The 21,918-nt window shown below is 33.6% G+C and overlaps 1 protein-coding gene and 1 long non-coding RNA gene across 3 annotated transcripts in view; one reads left to right on the forward strand and one right to left on the reverse strand.

The window, feature by feature from the left end:
- Positions 1 to 998: 998 nt before the first annotated feature.
- On the reverse strand, positions 999 to 21,648 carry LOC107582178 (uncharacterized). Its single transcript, XR_001608914.1, has 3 exons — positions 21,639 to 21,648; positions 6,182 to 6,186; positions 999 to 1,072 (listed from the first exon to the last, which is right to left on the reverse strand). It is a non-coding gene; the product is annotated as an uncharacterized lncRNA (long non-coding RNA).
- Positions 6,627 to 21,918, forward strand: part of LOC107582177 (receptor-type tyrosine-protein phosphatase epsilon-like) — a 43,685-nt gene continuing 28,393 nt past the window's right edge. For both annotated transcript variants that reach the window (XM_016267914.1, XM_016267915.1), the window contains exons 1-2: positions 6,627 to 6,682; positions 10,654 to 10,922. The gene's annotated coding sequence lies outside the window, so the exon portion shown is untranslated. The remainder of the gene's footprint in view (positions 6,683 to 10,653; positions 10,923 to 21,918) is intronic.

The following is a 21,918-nucleotide window of genomic DNA, read 5'->3' on the forward strand; positions in this document are numbered from 1 at the left end:
ATATATATATATATATATATATATATATATATATATATATATATATATATATATATATATATATTTCAGTCTTATTTTACTATTTGTATATACTACTGTAACTGTAGTATTTATTAATATTTTGAATGGTCTTTTTTGTATTTATATATTTTATAGGCTATTTATACTTTTTTATATTTTCAGTTTTCATTAGAAATTTTTGTAATTTTGTTTTTTATTTTATTTGTTTTAAAAATTGTTTTTTTTATATATATATAGCTTATATATATTTGATTTAGTTTTCTGTTTTCATTTTAATTTAAGTTTTAGTAATTTTGTTGGGCATTTTTGTCATTAGTCATTATTAGTTTTTTATATCTAAATATGTGTTTCAGTTACAGTTATTTGTTGTTTTTTCTACCTAATATGTTTTTATTTTGTTTTATTTGATTATTTCAGTGAACAAATCCATTTGTAATATTTTTTGTTTTAGTTTATAATATATGTTTATATTTTGTTAGTTTATGTAGCGGAAATATCATCAGCAGTCATTGAGCTTGATTTTTGTAGCTGATCTGTTGATTTTTCTCACATTGCTGAAGTTGGAGGAAGAAAATAAAAACAGCCAGGGTCAGATTGTTGTTCTTATATTTTGATTTAAAGCATGTGTTATTTTCTAATCGTAAAAAGGTTCAGGCCAGCTGCTGTCGTTTACTCACCAAAGCCAATTTTTATTTACATTTGCTGTTTGGCGAAGGTCCATTTCAGCCTTGTATGTTTGTGAGAAGGTGTTGTGTTGTTTGTGTTCATGCCATCGTAAATGAATCACAGGTGACAGGTGTGTGTGTGTTAAGGATATCTATTTTTAGCTTCACCTAAAATACAAAACTGTGCTCAGCAGAAGGCAGGCAGCAGAGCGCAGGTGATTAATGAGAGCCTGCGGTTTTACCTCGCTCACCTCGGTTACACTCTCACACTGCAGCACAGCCTACAAGAAATCTTACACACACTTCTCCCCGTTAAAGGGACGGTTCACTCTAAAATGAGAATTGTCATCATTTATTCACCCTCATGTTGTTCCAAACCTGTATGACTTTCTTTAAGCCTGATTTGATTTGAGTGAAAGGCAGACCAAGAAATGGTCAGACTAATGTCAATATCTTATGCCTGAGTTGGTTTACTATCTCGTATTTTATTTTATTTTATTTAAAATTTTACTTGAGTGGAATGCAGACCTAGAAATGCTCATGACTGATGTTATTAATTATTATATATTAATTTTGCCTAAAGGTTTTTTACTATCTCATAGTGTCTCACTGTTTATTTTTTATTTTATTTTATTTATTTTATTTTTTTTACTTGAGTGGAATGCAGACCAAGAAATGCTCATGACTGATGTTATTAATTATTATATATTAATTTTGCCTAAAGGTTTTTTACTATCTCATAGTGTCTCACTGTTTATTTTTTATTTTATTTTTATTTTTTTATTTTTTTTACTTGAGGGGAATGCAGACCAAGAAATGCTCATGACTGACGTTATTAATTATTATATATTAATTTTGCCTAAAGGTTTTTTACTATCTCATAGTGTCTCACTGTTTATTTTTTATTTTATTTTTATTTTTTTATTTTTTTTACTTGAGGGGAATGCAGACCAAGAAATGCTCATGACTGACGTTATTAATTATTATATATTAATTTTGCCTAAAGGTTTTTTACTATCTCATAGTGTCTCACTGTTTATTTTTTATTTTATTTTTATTTTTTTATTTTTTTTACTTGAGGGGAATGCAGACCAAGAAATGCTCATGACTGACGTTATTAATTATTATATATTAATTTTGCCTAAAGGTTTTTTACTATCTCATAATGTCTCACTGTTTATTTTTTATTTTATTTTTATTTATTTTATTTTATTTAATTTTTATTTATTTTATTTATTTTACTTGAGGGGAATGCAGACCAAGAAATGCTCATGACTGATGTTATTAATTATTATATATTAATTTTGCCTAAAGTTTTTTTTACTATCTCATAGTGTCATAATGTTAATTTTGTTTTATTTTAATTTTGTTTTATTTTTTTTATTAGATTTTATTTTATTTGAGTGGAATGCAGACCAAGAAATGTTTAAACTAATATTATTATATTTTCACTTTGCCTAAAGGTTGTTTACTATCTCATAGTGTCTCACTTTATTTTATTTTATTTGATAAAATACAATACAATAAAATATACATATTAGATGAAACTAAATAAAATAAAATAAGTGTAAATGAATGTACTAGAATGACCAAAACTGAAATAAAAATAAAGCTAAATAGATTTTTAAAAACAAACTAATAAACATGACAAAAGCACATAACACAATTAATAAAACTTAAACTAAAATGAAAAAGTAAAAAATATTAAAATAAAAACTCATTCTAAATATTAATAAATATAGATGTTAAATAAATACCTGTATAATATGAAATAATATAAAATAGATATTAGATTAATATAATAGTCAAATAAGAGCATCTCATTTGGTAAAGGAACATCTTGTGTTTTCTACAGAGGGAATAAAGTCATACAGGTTTGGAATGACATGACACTGAGTAAATGATAACCGAATATTCATATTTTTTGGCTGAGCCATTCCTTTAATCAGAAAACATCACAGATCTTTCAGCACAGATGTGGGCTGCTCTCTCAAAGAGAATCGGCTTTCAGCTCGGCGCCACTCTGACTCAGAGATTGGACCGGACCCAGAGTCCAGAACCCCCACGCGGGCCACGCTAGTCCAGGTGCAGTGGACACAATGCAGGCCTTTCTTCCTCTGGGGCTGTTTATGTGCAGCACGAGCAGCCAGCATCTGAGAGGAAGAGACGGATCGCTGCTAAATGAGGGACAGGAAGTGTTCAGGGACTCTGGAGTCCACTGCAGTATTGACCAGCTATAGATGGATGTCTGAAGAGTTTTTTTAATCAGTGCTTTACTAACACAGAGACTTGTCTTTGACTGCAGCGGTGTAGGGCCACAGCTGCCCATGCCAGATGAAGTGAGAACATTTACCAGATATTGTAATGTATTTTGCTTTATTTAAAAATCAAAACAAATAAAATGTCTAAAATTATAAATATATTAAGAAATATTTAAAAGTAAAATAATTGTATAAAAAATATATTAAGATATTTATTAAAATGGTATACATATTTTATTTTTCATAATATTATTTAATTAATTAAATATGCAAATATAATACTTTATATGTTCCAATTGGACTTTCATTGTATGACAAGTAATTCATAAATAGTATTGATTAAAATTATTTAGATATTACTATATTATAGATTATCATAGATATAATTGCATCAATATTTATTTTTTTCTTTAACATTTTTATGAATGGTTGATACTGATAAACAAGTACTATTAAAATATTATTTATATTAATTATAATATAATGTTTAGATTTTATGTACTTAAATATGTAATATATATCATATTTTCGAAGTTCAAGTTTTAAGAAGATATTCTACTGTATTTTGCATTATTTTAATATTTATTAATATGAATATCTATATAACAAATAATACATCTCTAAAAAGATTTTATGTATATTTTTCAGTCGTACTTTCATTAAGATATTGTACTGTATTTTGTACAGCATTATATTAATACACACACATACAACAATTAATATATATATTACAGTATTACAGATTTTATGTATATTTATGTGCTATTATATTTATTTAATATATAATTTAATATATATGTATCACATAAATAACACGCATTTAAACATGTTTCATATACATTTCTTCAGTCTTTATTAATGAAGTTGCAGTTGGACTTTGGATGATTTCTTGATTGCTTTGTTTAGGTTTAAAGGCTCATCTCGCATCAGATTCCTGTCTCTTTCCCAGCCGTCCTGATTCTGTGTTGCCAAATATCATTTCGCTGTCACATAATATTCACTAATACCCGTATCTGCCTCCCGACGGCGGACGCTGAATCCTGGCTTTGTGTGTCCTGCTGTCGTCCATCTATGATACATGATCAGAACACAGGCGTATCATCAACACACGCTGCCGTCCAGCGATATGCTTTCATAACCTGATATTCACTGACAGGAAACAGATGCCCACTCAGGGAGGGAGAAAACAATGAACGGTGCTGCACAGAGATAGAGAGAGGGAAGATGACTCTATGATTTGTGTGTGTGTGCGAGCTTGTTCATTCTGCTTGCTTTGTGTTGATTTGGTAAGCATGTTATTCAAAGTGGGAAATCAGGCTATTAGTATGAATGATTCAAGTTTTGTCCTGGTTTATGACGGCTGAAATCAGGGCGCTGAATCCAGGCCGTCATTAGTTTCTTTGGGCCTGGAAATGACACACGATTAGAAGCGATATTTCGAGCCTCCCAACAGGGATCTGATCCGCCTCGTGTTGGCAGCTTCCTGTCTGCGGCTTTGAATCACCACATTTCCCTTCAGTGAAGCTGTTTGATGTGCTGTCCACTACTACAGACAATCATTCTGACTCGCCGCTCAGTTTATACAGGTTTTACAGTAATGCACTGACTAAAGTCTATGGAGGCAAGTGTTCTGGAGGTGGTAGAAGCAGAAACGCACTTCAGACCTGTGTGAGTTTACTTCTTTGGAACAATTTAATTTAATTTAATTTGTAATTTATTGTAAATTTGATTTTTATTTTAAATATTCTTTCATATTAATGATTAATTAAATAATTTAATTAATTTTAAATATTTTAATTATTATTTTAGATCAAATTTAATATAATTTGTATTTTATTAAATATAACTTGATTATATTTAATACATTTTATCTTATTTTGTCTTTTAGTTATTGTATTTAGTTATTTAAAAAAATATATTTTTAGTTTTTTATTTGATTTCATTGTTTTTTTATTTTATATTATTTCTTTTCTTTTTCTTTTCTTTTATATTGCTTATTTTATTGTTTATTTGCTTTTTTATTTGATTTGATTTCATTGTATTTTATTTTGTATTTGTTTCTTCTGTTATTGTATTGTTTTTTGTTGTCTTTTTTAATAGTGTAATATTTTGTTTAATATTTGCAATAAAATGTTATTGTTTATATTTGCTTTTTAGTTTATTTTTATTTGATTATTGTTCATAAACAATTATTGCCTTTTTGTCCTTTTTAAAGCTTGTCAGCCACTATTCGCTGTATGCCTTCGTTTTACAGAAAACAGCATCTGATTTTGTAAAAGAATTTCTCTTTGAAATTGAAAGCAGAAATGCAGCACACTTACATATAATTCAACAAAAATGTGCAATTTGAGCTGTAAAAATCATCCTTTTGATGAGGGACAGTGTTTCTAGGCCTTCATGTGTTTTAACAACGTAATTGCTGTAGGAAATGCATGGATTTTTTTGCTTTTATCTGTAATGCAACGTGCAAGTTCAATTAACTGCATCTGAATATGATATTGTCATGCATTATATTATACATATATGTTGTGAAATACTTATTAGCATGAGGTAATTGGCTATACTTAGGCCTTTGTTGTTTATGTTAGTTTGTGAGTGAAAACAAGTGAACTTTGTTAGTTGGCATAGAGCAAAAGCTAAATTATCTGGTAAATACTTGTTGCATTTATCATCCAATTAGTTGATTTAATAGTTCTTATAATCAAGTCAATTAAAGGAACAGTTTGAATGGGAATAATCAACCAGTAGATCCTCTGCAGTGAATGGGTGCCGTCAGAAAGTGAGTCCGAACAGCTGATAAACCATATCACAATCCACAAGAAATCCACACTACTCTATTCCATCAATTATAAAACATCTTGTGAAGTGAAAAGCTGCATCATTAAGAAATGTTATACTTCGAACCTTTGCTTCTGGCCAGAATATGAGTCCATAATCCATAATAGCGCTTTCTCCAGTGAAGAAGTTGTCTCGTCTGAATCAGGAGAGAAATATGCACAGATCAAGCACCGTTTACAAGCCAAAACAGTTCAATGATAGATTATTGTGATGTTTTTATCAGCTGTTTAGACTCTCATTCTGACGGCACCCATTCACTCCAGAGGATCCATTTTGTGAGCAAGTGATGGAATACATTTCTCCAAATCTGAAGAAGAAACAAAAACTAATTTACTGTACATCTTGGGTGTCCCGAGAGTGAGTAAATTGTCAGCTCATTTTCATTTTTGGGTGAACTATTCCTTTAAGAAAAAAATAGTTGCATCTCTGCAATACTTGAGTGGATATTGGATATAGTTTTTGATTGGATATAGTTTTGCACAGGCAGGTTTAGAGTGGTTTTATCATAGTCTCAACATGCAAGGCCTATTTCAAGGGAGAAGAACCTTGAATAGTTGAATTAAAAACCATTATAAAGCGTTTTTAGCTCGTGTGAATGTGGGTGAGTCTCATAAGGAGCGGCTATTGATAAATCCGTCCTGAATCACCGGGTCAAACGCATATGTGCGCATTACACAACTCTACTTTCACTCAAAGAGGCTTTGTAGAGTATTTACAGGACCGTTGCTGTAATCCTGGTAAATTCTAGCTGTGTTTCGCTCAGATATATCACGTGCCAATGAAGGTTTTATATATAAACCCTGATGTCCATTGTTAGAAGACTGTCTGCTGGCAGAACAAACGCTGCTAATCAGTGAGATCTGCCCAAGGACGCGCACACATCCAGATACTGCGCAGGTTCGTGTAATTCTCTTTCTGAAAAACAGCAGTTGCTGGTGTTTGATTCAGGGATGTTTAGTGTCTCAGGAGAGGTTGAAGGTGATTGGATGAGATAGGACACGTAGAGCACTGTGGGTCTCAGCAGTATTATGCATTCATGAAGTAGCAATGGAAATGGCCTTTGCACATTTAATAGCACTGTTCAAACCTTTCTGACTGTATAATTTATTAGTAGTGCTCGCTAAGGTAAGAATCACTAGTATTATTGCTCGTACTTTGCATTGTGACCCATCAACTCGTTGGTGCTGCGCGCATGAACGATTCCTTATATCATGTGTTTTGTAAAGTGCATGCTATTACTGTTCAAAGCTGCCAGATTTTCTTTTCTGGAAAAAAAAATGCATAGACTTAAAGGTGGGCTCTTTTCACTTTTTATTATTCTTATTATTTTCTTATTTCACTTTTTTATTTTATTGTTTTTTTTTATTTTAGATCATTTTTATTTTGTTGTTTTTATTTATTATTTGTTTTTTATATTACATTTAATTTAAACGTTTTAATTTGTTTAAATAAAAGTTTTTTAGTTTATATAAATTTCTTTCTGAGGAATATAACATTTTTATTTAAACAAATACTTTTTCCTATTTGTTAAAAAAAAAAAAAAGTCACTTATTTTGTCACTTGGTATTTCTTTGTAATTAATTGTAAAAATTTACTAGCAATTTCTGAAAATAGTGAAAATAGTTTTTCCCCAGTTTTCTCTATGTATTTACTGTATTTGTAGATCTAATGCATTATTATGAACGCCGGCTTTATTCCAATTTCCAATAAATGGACTTTGGGAATGGGAAGTTGCCAACTTACATCTGCTTCTATACAAAAAAAAATAAAAATTGGCATAGAAAAAATGTTCACTGAGAAATTGTTAGTAAATTTCACAAATAATTATAAAGAATAGACACGTCACACATTGAATGTTAAATTAAGTACAAAAACAGAAATTGTATTTTCTTGTACTCCAATAATCTTCAGTTTTATTTACAACTTGGAAAAATAATAATATTTTTTATTTTAATAAATTTTTATAATTAAAAAAATATATATATTTTTTAATAATTTATTTAAAGACGATCAGCTCCGTTCATTCAGGATGCTTCTGTGCTGCGCTCAGCGCTCCGTTCATTAGACCTATTTTGCTGTCATATCCAGAGAACAAAAGCCCGTCATCATGCGACTGAAGCTGAAATCAGTCGCGCAGAAGCTCAGCTCAGACTGTGGAGCATGAGAGGAGACCCGCAGGAGGAGATCAGGGATTATTCGCTCCTCATCAAGAGCCACATCCACAGTTCACGGGCAGGCCATCACCCGTCTGATATCTGCTGCTTTCATCTGCTCTCTAAAGGTTACACAGAAATCTTCCTGCTCACCCGGGATGACACAAACACACAGAGAGGCTCAGAGACCAGCGTTTATTGATGTTACGCCTCATACATTTCCATGAAGAATTTTTGTTAGCATTATATTAGCATTGCCCTCGTTCAGTCATATGAAAAATTTATTTCTTTTTTCTTGGTGGAAGGATAAACTTGCATGTCAGCAAAGCCGGTCATTGTGAGAGCTGCTTTGAATTAATTTAATAATATTTTTATTTTATTTTGTAAAGGTCTGATAACATTTGCTCTTGTAATTTTTTTTATTTTTTTTTAGAAAATGACTATGAAATGTTAGTCAAAAAGCTAATGTTTTCATTTGTTGCGATTAGAAAATCAGGATTATTCCACCAAATATTGATTTCTTAAATTACGTCTGAAGTTAAAACATTGACTTTTGTGTTGAAAATGGCATATTTTTTTGTTATTTTGACCAGCTGTCATTTTATCCAAAAAACGCTTTAAATGGCAACATTTTAATTTAAAATTTGGAAAATGTGGTCGTCAGTAGTTTACAGAATAAAACATGTTAAAGTTGGACAATCATTTGTAATATACAAAATATTCCCAAAAAATTAAGAAATGGGCAATTTTACAGACGTTCTAATGAGATGCGGCCACTTAACCCACAATTCCATGCATGTGTGAACAAAAAACTTGGTAACCACTCAGTCTGGTTGCTAGACTATAGATGCTCACCATAGCAACAGCTTGAAATGCACAAGCGTGTGGATTCAGTACCCTTACAGCTTTTCCCAGGTAGATAAATTGTACTTTGTCACCCTGTCTGTCGTCCTCCTCCTCCTCCTCCTCCTCCTCCTCCTCGTGTCTATCAAGTGAGTTTCCTTTTCTCAGTCTTTATCCAAAGCCTCCTCCCACACCATTGCATCTCTGGTGCTCATCTAAATTCATGTACGGCGTCCCCTGGAGGGGCTGCTGGGATTATATCACACACAGAAGTCATCACTGCCATGTGTGGCCATGCCGAGAGCTCTATAAATTTTAAAACGGCCTCTGAATCTGATGGAAGGACGGCTGGGGAATGTGAAGCGAATGCTGGATGGTGGCTGTTAAATATATTCAGTCTCATTACAAACGGCTACAGTGAGCTCAATAGAAATGAGGCGTGAAGTCGATTCCCTGTGTAATTTGTGTGTTCAAGCGGTTGTGTTTAACAGGACTCGTTCTGAGAGAGCCATTAAGATGGAATGTCATTAGTGGCACTTGCTATTAGTGATGCTGTTACTTGAACAAACATGTAACCCTGTGTACTTCAGCGCATGACTGTCCTGCATCGTTTGTGTTACGGACATGAATCATACCTCAAATCCTGCTTGATTTTGGCCTGGCAGACAATAAAATGGACGAAATGTAGACTGATATTGACACTAGAATGTCATAGAAACTTGCTGTTGGATTTTTGTAAATTAGTTTGAACTTTGAAGTTAATGGGATATAATAACAAAATCTGACGTCTTGGGCAAATACAGAGCATGACTGGAATCAGATTAGTAAATGGGTTGAAATTATGTAGATTTAATTAAATGCACAAATAAATAAAAGCATAAACAAATGAATGCATAAATATTAAATGCATAAATAAATAAATGCATAGATGCTTAAGTGCATAAATTAATACATGTGTAATTAAATGCACAAATAAATAAATGCATAAATACATAAGTGAATAAATACATACATACATGCATACATAATGGTTACTCATGAACTAAATCACATTTTATTCATTCATTTCTTTGTGAATAAATCCTTCATATTAATGTCATAGCTTGTTCAGTAAACTGATACATTAATATGAAGCATTTATTCACAGAGGAATGAATGAATGAGTGAAATGTGATTTAGTTCATGATTGAACACGATTTATTACCATGTGCAGTTCTGTGTTTTTTCCCTCTTGCGTGTGAGTGGAAATCTGTAAAATTGGATCTTAAGACTGTTCATTGTCCTCATTCTCATTGTTTGAAGATCATTATTGTATGGCTCTCTGGAATGCTTGATTCTGATTGGTCAGTTGTGTCATTCTGCAGTCAAATATTTGTATATAATAATGCTAAACTATATAATTAACCATTGTCCCTAGCAACCAATTTCCTATATAGCTGGACTAGTTTAATGCTTGTTCTTAACTCACTTTGTGGTCTCTTTCTTCAAACATCATACACTTTTTTTTAACGCAAATGTATTTGTTTATTGATTGATTGATTGATTGGTTGATTGATTGATAGTGCATTTATTTATTTATGCATTTATGCATTTACTTGTGCATTTAATTATGCATTTATTTATTTAGGCATTTAATTTTATATTTATGCATTTATTTGTTTGTGCATGCAATTATGCATTTATTTATGAATTTAATTATGCATTTAATTGTGCATTTATTTACTGATGTATTTTAATATGTAGCCATTTAATTAAAGCTTCATATCGGGGCCTGATCACCCTGTCATGGTTTGTTTTGCGATAATGACTGGCTTACATAATTACCTGAATAAACATCTAACCTGACTCTCTGTCTGTCTTGTTCCTCTCCAGATCTCATTGTGCTGCTGCATTGAGCTCCTGGATTTCTGCTGCACCTCTTCATTCTGTGGATCTGTTAGATAGATAGATAGATAGATAGATAGATAGATAGATAGATAGATAGATAGATAGATAGATAGATAGATAGATAGAGTCACACAGAGAAGGAGAGTGTGAGACAGAAGGTTTTAAGGCTGAAGGAGCGGTGTGATGGTTGGATTCCTCCTACAGCTCACTGGCTACAATGGACCAAATCATACACTGAAACATCACTGCTCAAGGTAAGGTCAACATTTCCTCAGTCAATGTAGCTGAAATAGTCAGAAAGGTTTTTTGTTGTTATTGCATGCTATTTTTTCCTTGAAGGTTAGTCAAGGTTTTTTTCACTAGGCGTAATATAGTTTAAATTACAATTTTCCGACTTCTCCCTCACAGTTGACAACCAGCATTTTTTGCTACTGTACCTTTAAGACTTCATCTGTAAATGAGCTCTGTTATGATTGCCTACAGTTTGTGTAGTTGCTGAATACAGAGTAGATGTTGATACATAAATATGATCGGCCATATGTTGGCTCATGGTTGTGATGTCAATATGATGATTTCTGAGCAAGCCGTTTTGGCAGTTTCTGAATGGAGGGATTTTGGGGTATGTTGACAATTCGTCAAACTCTTATTTCAAAAGAACAAGGAAAATGCTGTTATATCTAGCATGGATATAAAACATATCATCACCCTCAGGCGATCCAAGATGTAGATTAATTTGGAGAAATGTAGCATTACATCACTTGCTCATCAATGGATCCTCTGCAGTGAATGGGTGCCGTCAAAATGAGTGTCCAAACAGCTGATAAAAACATCACAATAATCCACAAGTAATCCACACCACTCCAGTCCATCAATTAACATCTTGTGAAGCAAAAAGCTATGTGTTTATATGAAAGAAATCCATCATTAAGGCCTTTAAACTTTAAACTGTTGCTTCTAGCCAAAATTCATAATCCATAATAATGCGTCCTCCAGTGATAAAGTCCATCTCTTGTTGTCTCTCACATCAGTATCCACCCACATATTTGTTTAGAACTGTTTTTGACTGTTTTCACTTGTAAACAGTGCTTGATCTGTGCAGATTTCTCCCTTGATTCAGACGAGATGACTTTTTCACTGGAGAAAGCAATATTGTGAACAGGAATAGTATTTTAGCCAGAAGCAACGGTTTAAAATGAATGTTTCTTACAAACATGCAGCTTTTCAATTCTCAAGATGTTAACTGATGGACTGGAGTGGTGTGTATTACTTGTGGATTATTGCGATGTTTTTATCAGCTGTTTGGACCCTCATTCTGACGGCACCCATTCGCTGCAGAGGATCCATTGCTGAGCAAGTGATGTAATGCTACATTTCTCCAAATCTGATGAAGAAACAAACTCATCGACATCTTGGATGGCCAGAGGGTGAGGACATTATCAGCAAATTTCCATTTTTTAAAATACACTTTCCTCTGAAATTTTAGCCGACACACAAATGGTCTAATTTATGTTTTGAGAGCCAATTTCATTCAAACTATCCAAGCATAGAAAGTCTGGTCTGTCTGGTTCATTTCACATGTTTCTTGATTGTTCATCATATTGCGTGTGGTTATGAAAGCTGCATGTTCAGCACAGTCACACTCTCTGATCCTCTCAACGTCTGCAGGAATATTCAAAGGATTTTTCTGGTTCTTTTTGTTTTCTCATTGTTCCTGTTATTGCTGCTTCGCTGGCACAGCGTCTCTCATTATTAGCGAATGCTCCACAGAGGCCTGAAAACATGGAGATATTCCAGCGGGTTTTGTGCATACATGTCTGTGGATAGACAATATGTGTGTGTGTGTGTGTGTGTGTGTGTGTGTGTATGTATGTGTAGCATCCAGGACTTGTTTAAGGAGTGTGTGTGGGTGTATGTATCTTATCCAAAGGTTAAGAAGTGTGTGTCAAACTCAAGCAGGAAACCTGGCTGCACAGGAAAGGAAATAACCTATCAGCCGACAGATGGGGGACAGCATGTGCTTACACTGCATGCGTGCGCACACACACACACACACACACACACACACACACACACACACACACACACACACACACACACACACACACACACACACACACACACACACACACACACACACACACACACACTCTGTCTCTCGTCCATTCTAGGCATGGGTGATGTTTTTTGGCCTTTACTTATAGACTACCATTTAAATGTTTGGGTGGGATTTGTTTAATGTTTTTGAAAGTTTTTAAAAGTCTCTTATACTCCGCAAGGCTGCATTTATTTGATCAAAAATCCAATCAAATCAGTAATATTGTGAAATATTATTACAATTTAAAATAAATGTTTTCTATTTGAATAGATTTTAAAAATGTAATTTATTCCTGTGATCAAAGCTGCATTTTTAGCATTATGACTCCAGTCTTCAGTGTTATATCCTGATTTGCTGCTCAAGAAAAATGTATCATTATCAGTGTTGAAAACAAAAGTACAGCATTTATTAGAAATAGAAATTGAATGCATTATGTATGTCTTTACTGTCACTTTTGATCAATCTAATGCATCCCTGCTGAACAAAAGTAGTAATTTATTTTAAAAATACTGCCCAAAACCTTTGAACGGAAGTATATAGTATGAAATAGCTTAAAGAGGTGATTGTTGCAAATTTGACATTTTACAGTTTTGCTTGATATTATATTGTCAACAAAATCATTGCGAATCACCCACGCATTCATACACTGTCATACACACATACATAGACTCACAATTGCTCATTAGAAACCCTGTTTACGTGGCTTGGTCTGTCCACTCCAAATGCCAAACGGGTCTGAAGTGTCGTTCATCTATCAGGCTGGAGATTGTTGTTCTGGTTGGCCTTCTCATTCATTGCATTGACATTTACAAGAGCTTTGCTGCTCTCTTCTGTCATGGCATTTTTAAAATTTAAATTAATTCACTCTGCCTCATGTCGTTCCAAACCTGTATGACTGTCTTTCATCTGTGGGACACAAAAGGACAATAAGGATAAGGCTGAATGGGGAACAAAACTGATTAAATGCATGATAAAAGTAGTCAATACAACTACTGTGCTATTTTCCAAGTCTTATGAAGTCATGTGATAACTTTATGTGATGAACAGACACAAATCTAGATTGCTGTCCACATATATTCATACACAACTGTTTACCAAGATTGCATTTATTTGATAAAAAAATCCAATAAAATCAGTAATATTGTGAACTATTTTAAATTGAATTGAACTCTTTTCTATTGTAATATTTATTCCTGTGATGCAAAGCTGAATTTTCAGCATCATTACTCCAGTCTTCAGTGTCACATGATCCATCAGAAATGCTGATCCACTACTCAAAAACATTTATTATTTTGATCAATGTTGGAAATAGTTGTGCTGCTTCATATTTTTGTGGAAACCATTTTTTCAGGATTTGTTGATGAATAAACAGTTGAACAGAACAGCATTTATTTGAAACAGAAACCTTTAGTAGCATTTTAAATGTCTTTACTTCACTTGATTCATTTACTGTATCCTTGCGTAATAAAATGAATTTCCTTAAAAGAATAAATATTACTTACATCAAACTTGCAAATGGTATTTCCATAACACTACATGGGAATCAACCTACATACTACTTGTCTCAACATATTTATCTGGGATAGAAGGAATATTAACATAAGTTACTGTAACAAATAGCCAATCAGAGTCCAGCTCTCACTATAAGCTCGATTTACCCCAGACTGATTGGTTCAGAAGAATGTCAGTCTTCATTCAGGACTGTTTGCAGGACAGGACAGTCACACACAGCGATGAGATGTAAACTGGTGGGAGACCCATGACATTATGACGCTCTCTGTTGAATCACATGCCCATTGTGAGAGAAAGAGTGTGTGTGTGTGTGTGTCAAGAGTCAAGAGGCATTTATTTATCATTTGCATAGTTAACACTGGGGAAAACAGGGCATTGAAATGCTTGTGACGAGGCTCAGACATACAGTGACAATAACAGGACCATACAAAAAAACATACAGATATAGACGTATGTGAAGGGCACTGAGATATTGAGTGACTTCAGTGACCATAGGCAGAACAATAACACAGACAGAGCATTACATACAAATAAGTGGCAGTAACAGATACAATAAGGGTAGACAGTGTTAAGAGTTTTAAGTAGTCCTGAGGTACTGATATAAGAATATTGGGGGTAGAGCAGTGTCCAAAAAAATGTCATTGTAGAGTGTCGCAGAGCTACATGAAAGAAAATTAGAATTGGTGTGTGTGCTGATGTGCTGTGCTGATGTGTGTGCTAATATTTTATTAATGAGACATGAAATCCATGCAGGAAACCAGGGGAGGCAATCCCAGCTTTGATTGGTCCTGAACCGAGACACCGCAGGAAATGAAAAGACTGAAACGATCGCAGAGTGAGGGGGAGACGTCTCGTGTGTTTTACCATCGTTAAAGATGCTGAAACACCGTCTGCCTGTAACCTGCAGCTTAATGGAAAAGTTCAATCATGTTCCAAACCCGTATTACATACTTCCTTTCGTGAGACGTTCAGAGAATGTTTACACTGCTCTTATAGTTATGAAAGTGAATGAGGACAGACAGTTATGTATTATTAATTTCTCATTTACATTTATGTTTAAAACGTTCATTATCAATTAATCATCATCATTTAATTAATTAAAATGTTTTTAAACAAATGCGGTTTCAACTTTAACTTATAATTGTGTACATTTAAGTTTTTTTTCCCATCTAATATTTATATTTTATTTCAGCTTTATTTGAAAATAATTTGTAATTGTTTTAGTTTAATAACAACACTTGCATGAATCAATTCCACATGGATAAAATCTACATGTTTTCCCCAGTATCTTGTTTCATTCGGAAATATGTCCGATTTTAGAAGTAAAATGGGTTGCAGCTTAACTTTATTTGAGTTAGTTTAGATGATTTACATTTGAACATTTTCAAGTAATATTTATATTTTAGTTTATTTCAACCTTATTCAGTCAGTATAAATGATTTTTAACAGTTTTGGTTTAACCTCACTGTTGCATTAAAATCAAGTCCTGGCTTACATTTTTCATTCTCGTTCCATATCCTGTTTCATTCAGAAATGTATCCGATTTAAAAGTAAAAATGGGTTGCAGTTGCAGCGTCATCTTGACTTTAAACTGTTAAAGATTTTGTTACAGGTTGTTACAGCTGTGTGCAGGTGACAGGTCAGGTGTATCGGAATGTTTACCTCTTATTCTCCCTGATTGGTCAGACTGCAGACAGTGGCCACGCCCCTCTGTATGATGCCACCCCTCATGTGACCCGGCCTGCAGGGAAAGAGACACACACTCAGCCTGAAGGGGCTCAGATCAGTGGCCTCTTGTTGTGAGAGCGGGATTTGTTTATGTGTGTGTGTGTGTGAACAGGACAATAGCGCTCAGTGTAAATCCAGTGTGGCCCAGATTTTTATAGTTCTTTCTCACAAGCCAGTCCGAGCGAGAAACTGCCTTATGCAACCTTAATCAACAACATGGCACTGGCAATCTGCTCCCACGCGGCACGGCAGGCTGCTATAGTCTGTCAGGTTGAGAGCTGGGCATCTGGAAAGCGTCTCTGAGGAATTCTGCTCACACGCTGTGATGTAGCAGGGTGAGAATGATCTGATTCAACCTGCTGTGTTACATCAAAAATAAAAGCTTTAGCGTGCTCTGAGAAGTAGTTAGGGATTAATCACAGAATAACCCGTTCAGAATAAGAATTAAAGGGCAAAAAGCATCTTAAAAGAACATGAAAGTAGTCGATTTGAAGTCTTTTAAAGCAATGCAGAGGGTTTGTGGGCGGGTTCTTAAACTGGGTTCATGAATATTAATTAGCTTGCACTGTTGTTGTTCTGTATTCTATAGTGACATTGCCTAATTAATATTCACGAGGGAAACATTCATCTTGGTGCTATTTACAAATTGACTGTCTGTGTAAATGTGCATTGTCGATGGTTTAAAGTGTCAGTATCACGCCAGTTTTATGTTTGCTCAGATATTTTTGCAATATTTTAACGTTCTCAGACATAGACCTCCAGGGATTTCAAAACTGAAAGTTCAACATCAAAACAAGGTTATAAATAAAAATTAATTAAATAATTAAAACTGACTGGCCGTTTCTCAGCATAATTTATTTCTCCTGAAATCGCAGTCAGTTGTTTATTGTTTTCTCTCAATTCACAAGCACAAATGATCATGTGACTTCATTTGCATAGTATATGTGAAGTTAGCGTAATATTTTCTCATCTGTTGGATCTTGAGAGATTTCAAATTTGATTGCAGTTAAATATAAATTGCTTAAACTTTTTTTGTTTTCAGTGAACTGTCTCTTTGTTTCGTGTATTTTATAATGCACAGCCAACACACACTCATTTTTAAAGAAAGCTGGTAAAGTTTGCCAAATGTCCATTTTGACTGGGTGTCTGTTTGAAATGCACTTGTGCTTGTGGAACAGTTCAATATCGTTCCATGTTATTTGCCTTGGTCAGGTGCAGGGCCTCTTTCTGTAAACATGGGGTGTTTTATTGGAAAATAAGGTGTTCTGGAAAACATAACAGAAGTGGAGAATATATGAATATATATATATATATATGTATATATATGTATATATATATATATATGTTTATATGTTTATAACAGTGCACTTTTGTTACTTTAACAATATGGAGGGCTTTGGTTATTTTTGCTTCATAAGCATATGTTTGGTTTTGTTTTTATGGGCATATCAGTGTTATTTTTGCATTATTAATAGGCCTACTATTAGAGTATTTATTCATATTTTAATAAATTATTATCTTTAGTTTTCATTTTAATTTATTGTTATTTCTGTTCATTTTATATCAGTTTTTTCATTTATATATATATATATATATATATATATATATATACATACATACATATATTCTAATCAGTTTTTTAATTCAGTTTTTTTTATCATCTAATATTTATATTTCATATAATTTCAATTAACAAAACACATTTTTTAATAGTTTTTCTTTAAAATTAACGATTACAGCATTGGTACATGTAATTTAAGCTTATTTCCATTAGTTGTCAAGGCAACATTTAAAACAAGCAAAAAAATAAAAAATAAAAACCCCTCATATTTCATATTATTCCAGCATTTTTTTGATTAATGATAACAACATTGGCTTGTATAATGATTCATTCAGATTTTGTAAGATATTCAAGAAATAGTATTTAAGTTATTGTTTAATTGATCTTTTTCTTATGTTTTTAGACTGCTGTGCATAAAGAGTCAGTTAAATATTGACAAAATTTCCCATTTTTGACAGAAGCTGTTCCTTTAAGTTATAGAACAAGATGACACTTTTGGCCGACCCACAAAACCAAATGGACGGTTTGGCTTCAGCAATGCTTAGATGAAACCAGATTGATTTGTTCAGTCAAGATCTGGCAGCCAATCTTATTAGTTGTGTGAGATGTGTCTATGACAGATGCAATATACCTGTTTAAAGCCATAAGCAGCATTAGCGTATCAGTCAATCTGCAGAAGGCTGGAGCAGAATTGATTTTTGTGTCAGTTTGTTCTTCTCCAGGAAAGATTTCAGCAAGCTCCAGACTGAAATGGGCACTTTCTGAACTAAAAATACCCTTTGTAAATGAATTTTGTGGTCAATATGTTCGACAGGGTGATAAAATATAGCTGCCCCCAAAATAGTTTTGTTTTCACTGTTGCCTACAAACAGAGTTTAGGTATTTCCTCATTTGTAGAGGTCTAGTGTATTTTTGTGGTTGTATGTGTGTGTGCGTTTGTCACGCAGAGCCCAAGGCCGCAGTCTTCGTTTATCAAACCACACCGGTTGTCACGTTTCCATGGCAACCCTCAGGAAGATGATGAGCCGGCTGTCTGGCATCATTCTGGCCGCTGCGTCTCTGATGTGACCTCTGGTTCACGGCCTGCATTAATGCAAGGCTGCATTGCACCGAAGGCAAACGTGGCTTTATTGGAAGTCGGTTGGATGGTTAGCTTGCCGGTCGAGACTCTTTGAGCGGTTAATGTGCTGTTGTTGTTTGGTGGTCGCTGTGGGTTTGTGTAATGTGATTGGGTGAGTCAACGAGGTTTCTTTCTCTTAAATGGGTCAGTGTATTAAACCCACATGGCAGATGGACCAGCGCGAGAAAAGAGCATAAAGAACGCCCGAGTAATGAAACGGAAGGATGAGGCGAGACATCAATGAAAACCCAGAGAAGGAACAAGCAGCTTAAATGTGATCTAGAAGAATAAAATGAAAGGCTCTTGTTCTCTGTTGGTTTAACTCTGGGGCCCGTTTTAATGCATCCTCCAGGGTTGACTTTGCTTGAGATTTGTCTGAATTAGACGATCAGCTCCCGCCAGGACAAATATCCCTCGCTTAGTTTCCTAGAGACCCGTTGGTCTGATTCACAGAGACAGCGGTATTGTAGAAAGCAGGGGAAAAAACACTCAGCGAGTCCAGCCAAGTTCAGACATGTCTGAGTCATATTTCATACAGATAACAAAAGAAATGAGAAAGAAATTGTATTTTGCCTGAAGAAACGGAAGCCTGTTTTTTTAGGACTGTTAACACTTTACAGTAATGTTTCTTTTGTTAACATTAGTTAACTACATTAGTTTTTCTTAATATCTTAATTTATACATTTGTATGCATTAGTTAATGCACTGTGACCTAACACAAACATGAAGAATTAACAAACGTTTTTGTTCATTTGCATTTTTCAACTTAACAGTTTCAGCAAAAAAGACCTAGAAATTATAATTTTTTCTCTTAAAAATATAATAAAAATATAACAATATATAATAATTCAAAATATAATAATTCTTAAAGTGACTTATTCTTTAACACTTATCAGCCGTCTTTTATTGCAGACGAGCTCTTCATGTGGCAGAATGGCTCTTTGAGATGAAAAGAGTATGACAGAGTGTTAAAATCACACTGTGATTCTGTGAAGTTCATGTCCAGTCTCTACGGATGGAACAGTATGAGACATCTTAAACATTGTGCATGGTTTGAATAGCAGCAGGCAGCATCCGAAATTAACTTTATGTGAGTAAATTTTGAATTTAACATTGTATTTTTATTGATGCACTTGTGGTGCAGAAATGTCAGACTTCAGCTTTAAATGAACTGTTGTGTTTTTATTGTAGCTGCAGTGTGTGTATTTGTCTGATTTGGCGCACACATGCGCTGGCATGTTGAGGTGCGCTGTATGTGGGCATTATGTGTTTGAATCCAGACGTTTCGTAATCCTTCCCCTGCAATCATTTCTGTCGTATCTCTACCCTAAACAGAAACAGCAAACTGTTTTTAAGTTGTCATGCAGTTCAGGAATATTTTTCAGCTAGCTAAAGACAGACACGCGTCTCCTGATGAGAAGTGTGATTGAGTGTGTCATGGCTTGGTGATAGTGTCTTTTCTGTAGTAAGCAGCTCGTGGAATCTGTAAAATCACTGTATAGTCAGCAGTCTGCATGGAGAGAAAGAGATTACTATATTTTAAAACATTATTTTAAGACTTGTACTAAAGCTATGAATATATTTTATTTATTATATATTTTATATACATTTTGGCTTTATTTTGTTTAACCCCATAACTGTCTCTCCTGTTTTTTAAAATAGGCATTAAAATGCACTATCCAAACTTAAATTATTATAATTCATGAACACTTTTGGATACAGAGGAAAGGTTGGTCTCTTTTTAAAGAAGACAGTCAGCAGATTATTGCAGAAGTTGAATGTCAAGAAATTAAAATATCAAAAAGTTATAGAAGTTTAAATTTACTGTAAAGAAAATGCACTGTACAATTTTTATAATATTTTATATAAAATAAATATTTTACATAACAGGTTTTACTCTAAAATTGCTACAAAAGTAAAGCCTTATGTCTAAATAAGTTATGTTCCAGATTTGAAGTTGATATGAAAACAATTGAGGTTTCTGTGAGATTTTATTTAGAGCGTTATACCACAAACAGCCACCGGGTGCCATCAAAACGCCATTGAATTTGTAATGCATTTTTCTGTCACAAATGTCTAGATTTCTCTGTAAATCTTACTTCTATCACAAAATAACCACCAAATATGGAATCCTGAGACTTAGACCTTTCCAATGATATGTTTTATGTCAAGATTATAAAAAGTTTTGATTGTAAAAGACCATAATGCATTTTGTAATATGATACTTGACACTGCCCGCTACGGGGGAGGAGACCGCCAAAAGATTTTAAAGTACCATTCCCATACTAACGCAATGTCCGATTTAAAAATGGTTTGCACAGGGTGAATCTTGGGCTTCTTAGCTTTCAAACGATATATAATTTGATATATATATATATATATATATATATATATATATATGTGTGTGTGTGTGTGTCTGTATACTATATATGATATATTATTATATATATATATATATAGTGATGATTTCAGTATTGAATTATCTATAATAATAATTATTATTATTATTCTACATTGCTGTTTTGAATTTTTAATAATTATTTATTTGCGGTTTTTAAAACTTAGTATGCACTGTTACACCCAATTTATTAGTGTGTTTGTATTTTAAATCTTATTAACAATCTATTGTATTATTGCTAAATTCAGTTGGAATCGAGTTGTCTCCTATAAGTTTTTCATTAGGAGAGCTGAATTATTTCCTATGTAGAAATGAAGTCTATATCAGCTACTTCTAAGGCTTCATTTCTATTTCAGTTTGTAGAGGTTTTGGAGCAGAGAATACTGTATGTAAAATAGATTTAGGTGTGCTGAGAATTTGGTCTGATGCATTCAACCCACACAAGTACATATCTACACACTTCATACACAAAAATACATATACTTTCATTCTTGCTTTCACTGATTGCATAAGGAAATGATGAGGAGCGTTCCTCATTTATAGAGCGAGCGGTCACTGGGAGTTTTCGTGTGGGCTGAAAAACCCCACAGCAGAGCGTCATTAATTCATGGTTAGCAGCTTACACGCGCACACACACACACACACACACACACACACACAAATCAGAGATAGTCTCACTTACCATTTAATACAGCGAGTGCATCCCGGGCCGTTTCTGGCACATGTTGGAGACGGGTTAAGGCCTCACCCGAGGCTATCTGCAAATGTCTTTCGTATGAAAGGAGCCTGTCTGCTAGCTTTACCTCATGACCTGTTTACAATAATGAGTCTCAGAA

The sequence above is a fragment of the Sinocyclocheilus grahami genome, unplaced genomic scaffold, assembly GCF_001515645.1.
Source record: "Sinocyclocheilus grahami isolate Dianchi unplaced genomic scaffold, SAMN03320097.WGS_v1.1 scaffold41.1, whole genome shotgun sequence".
Lineage (NCBI taxonomy): Eukaryota > Metazoa > Chordata > Actinopteri > Cypriniformes > Cyprinidae > Sinocyclocheilus > Sinocyclocheilus grahami.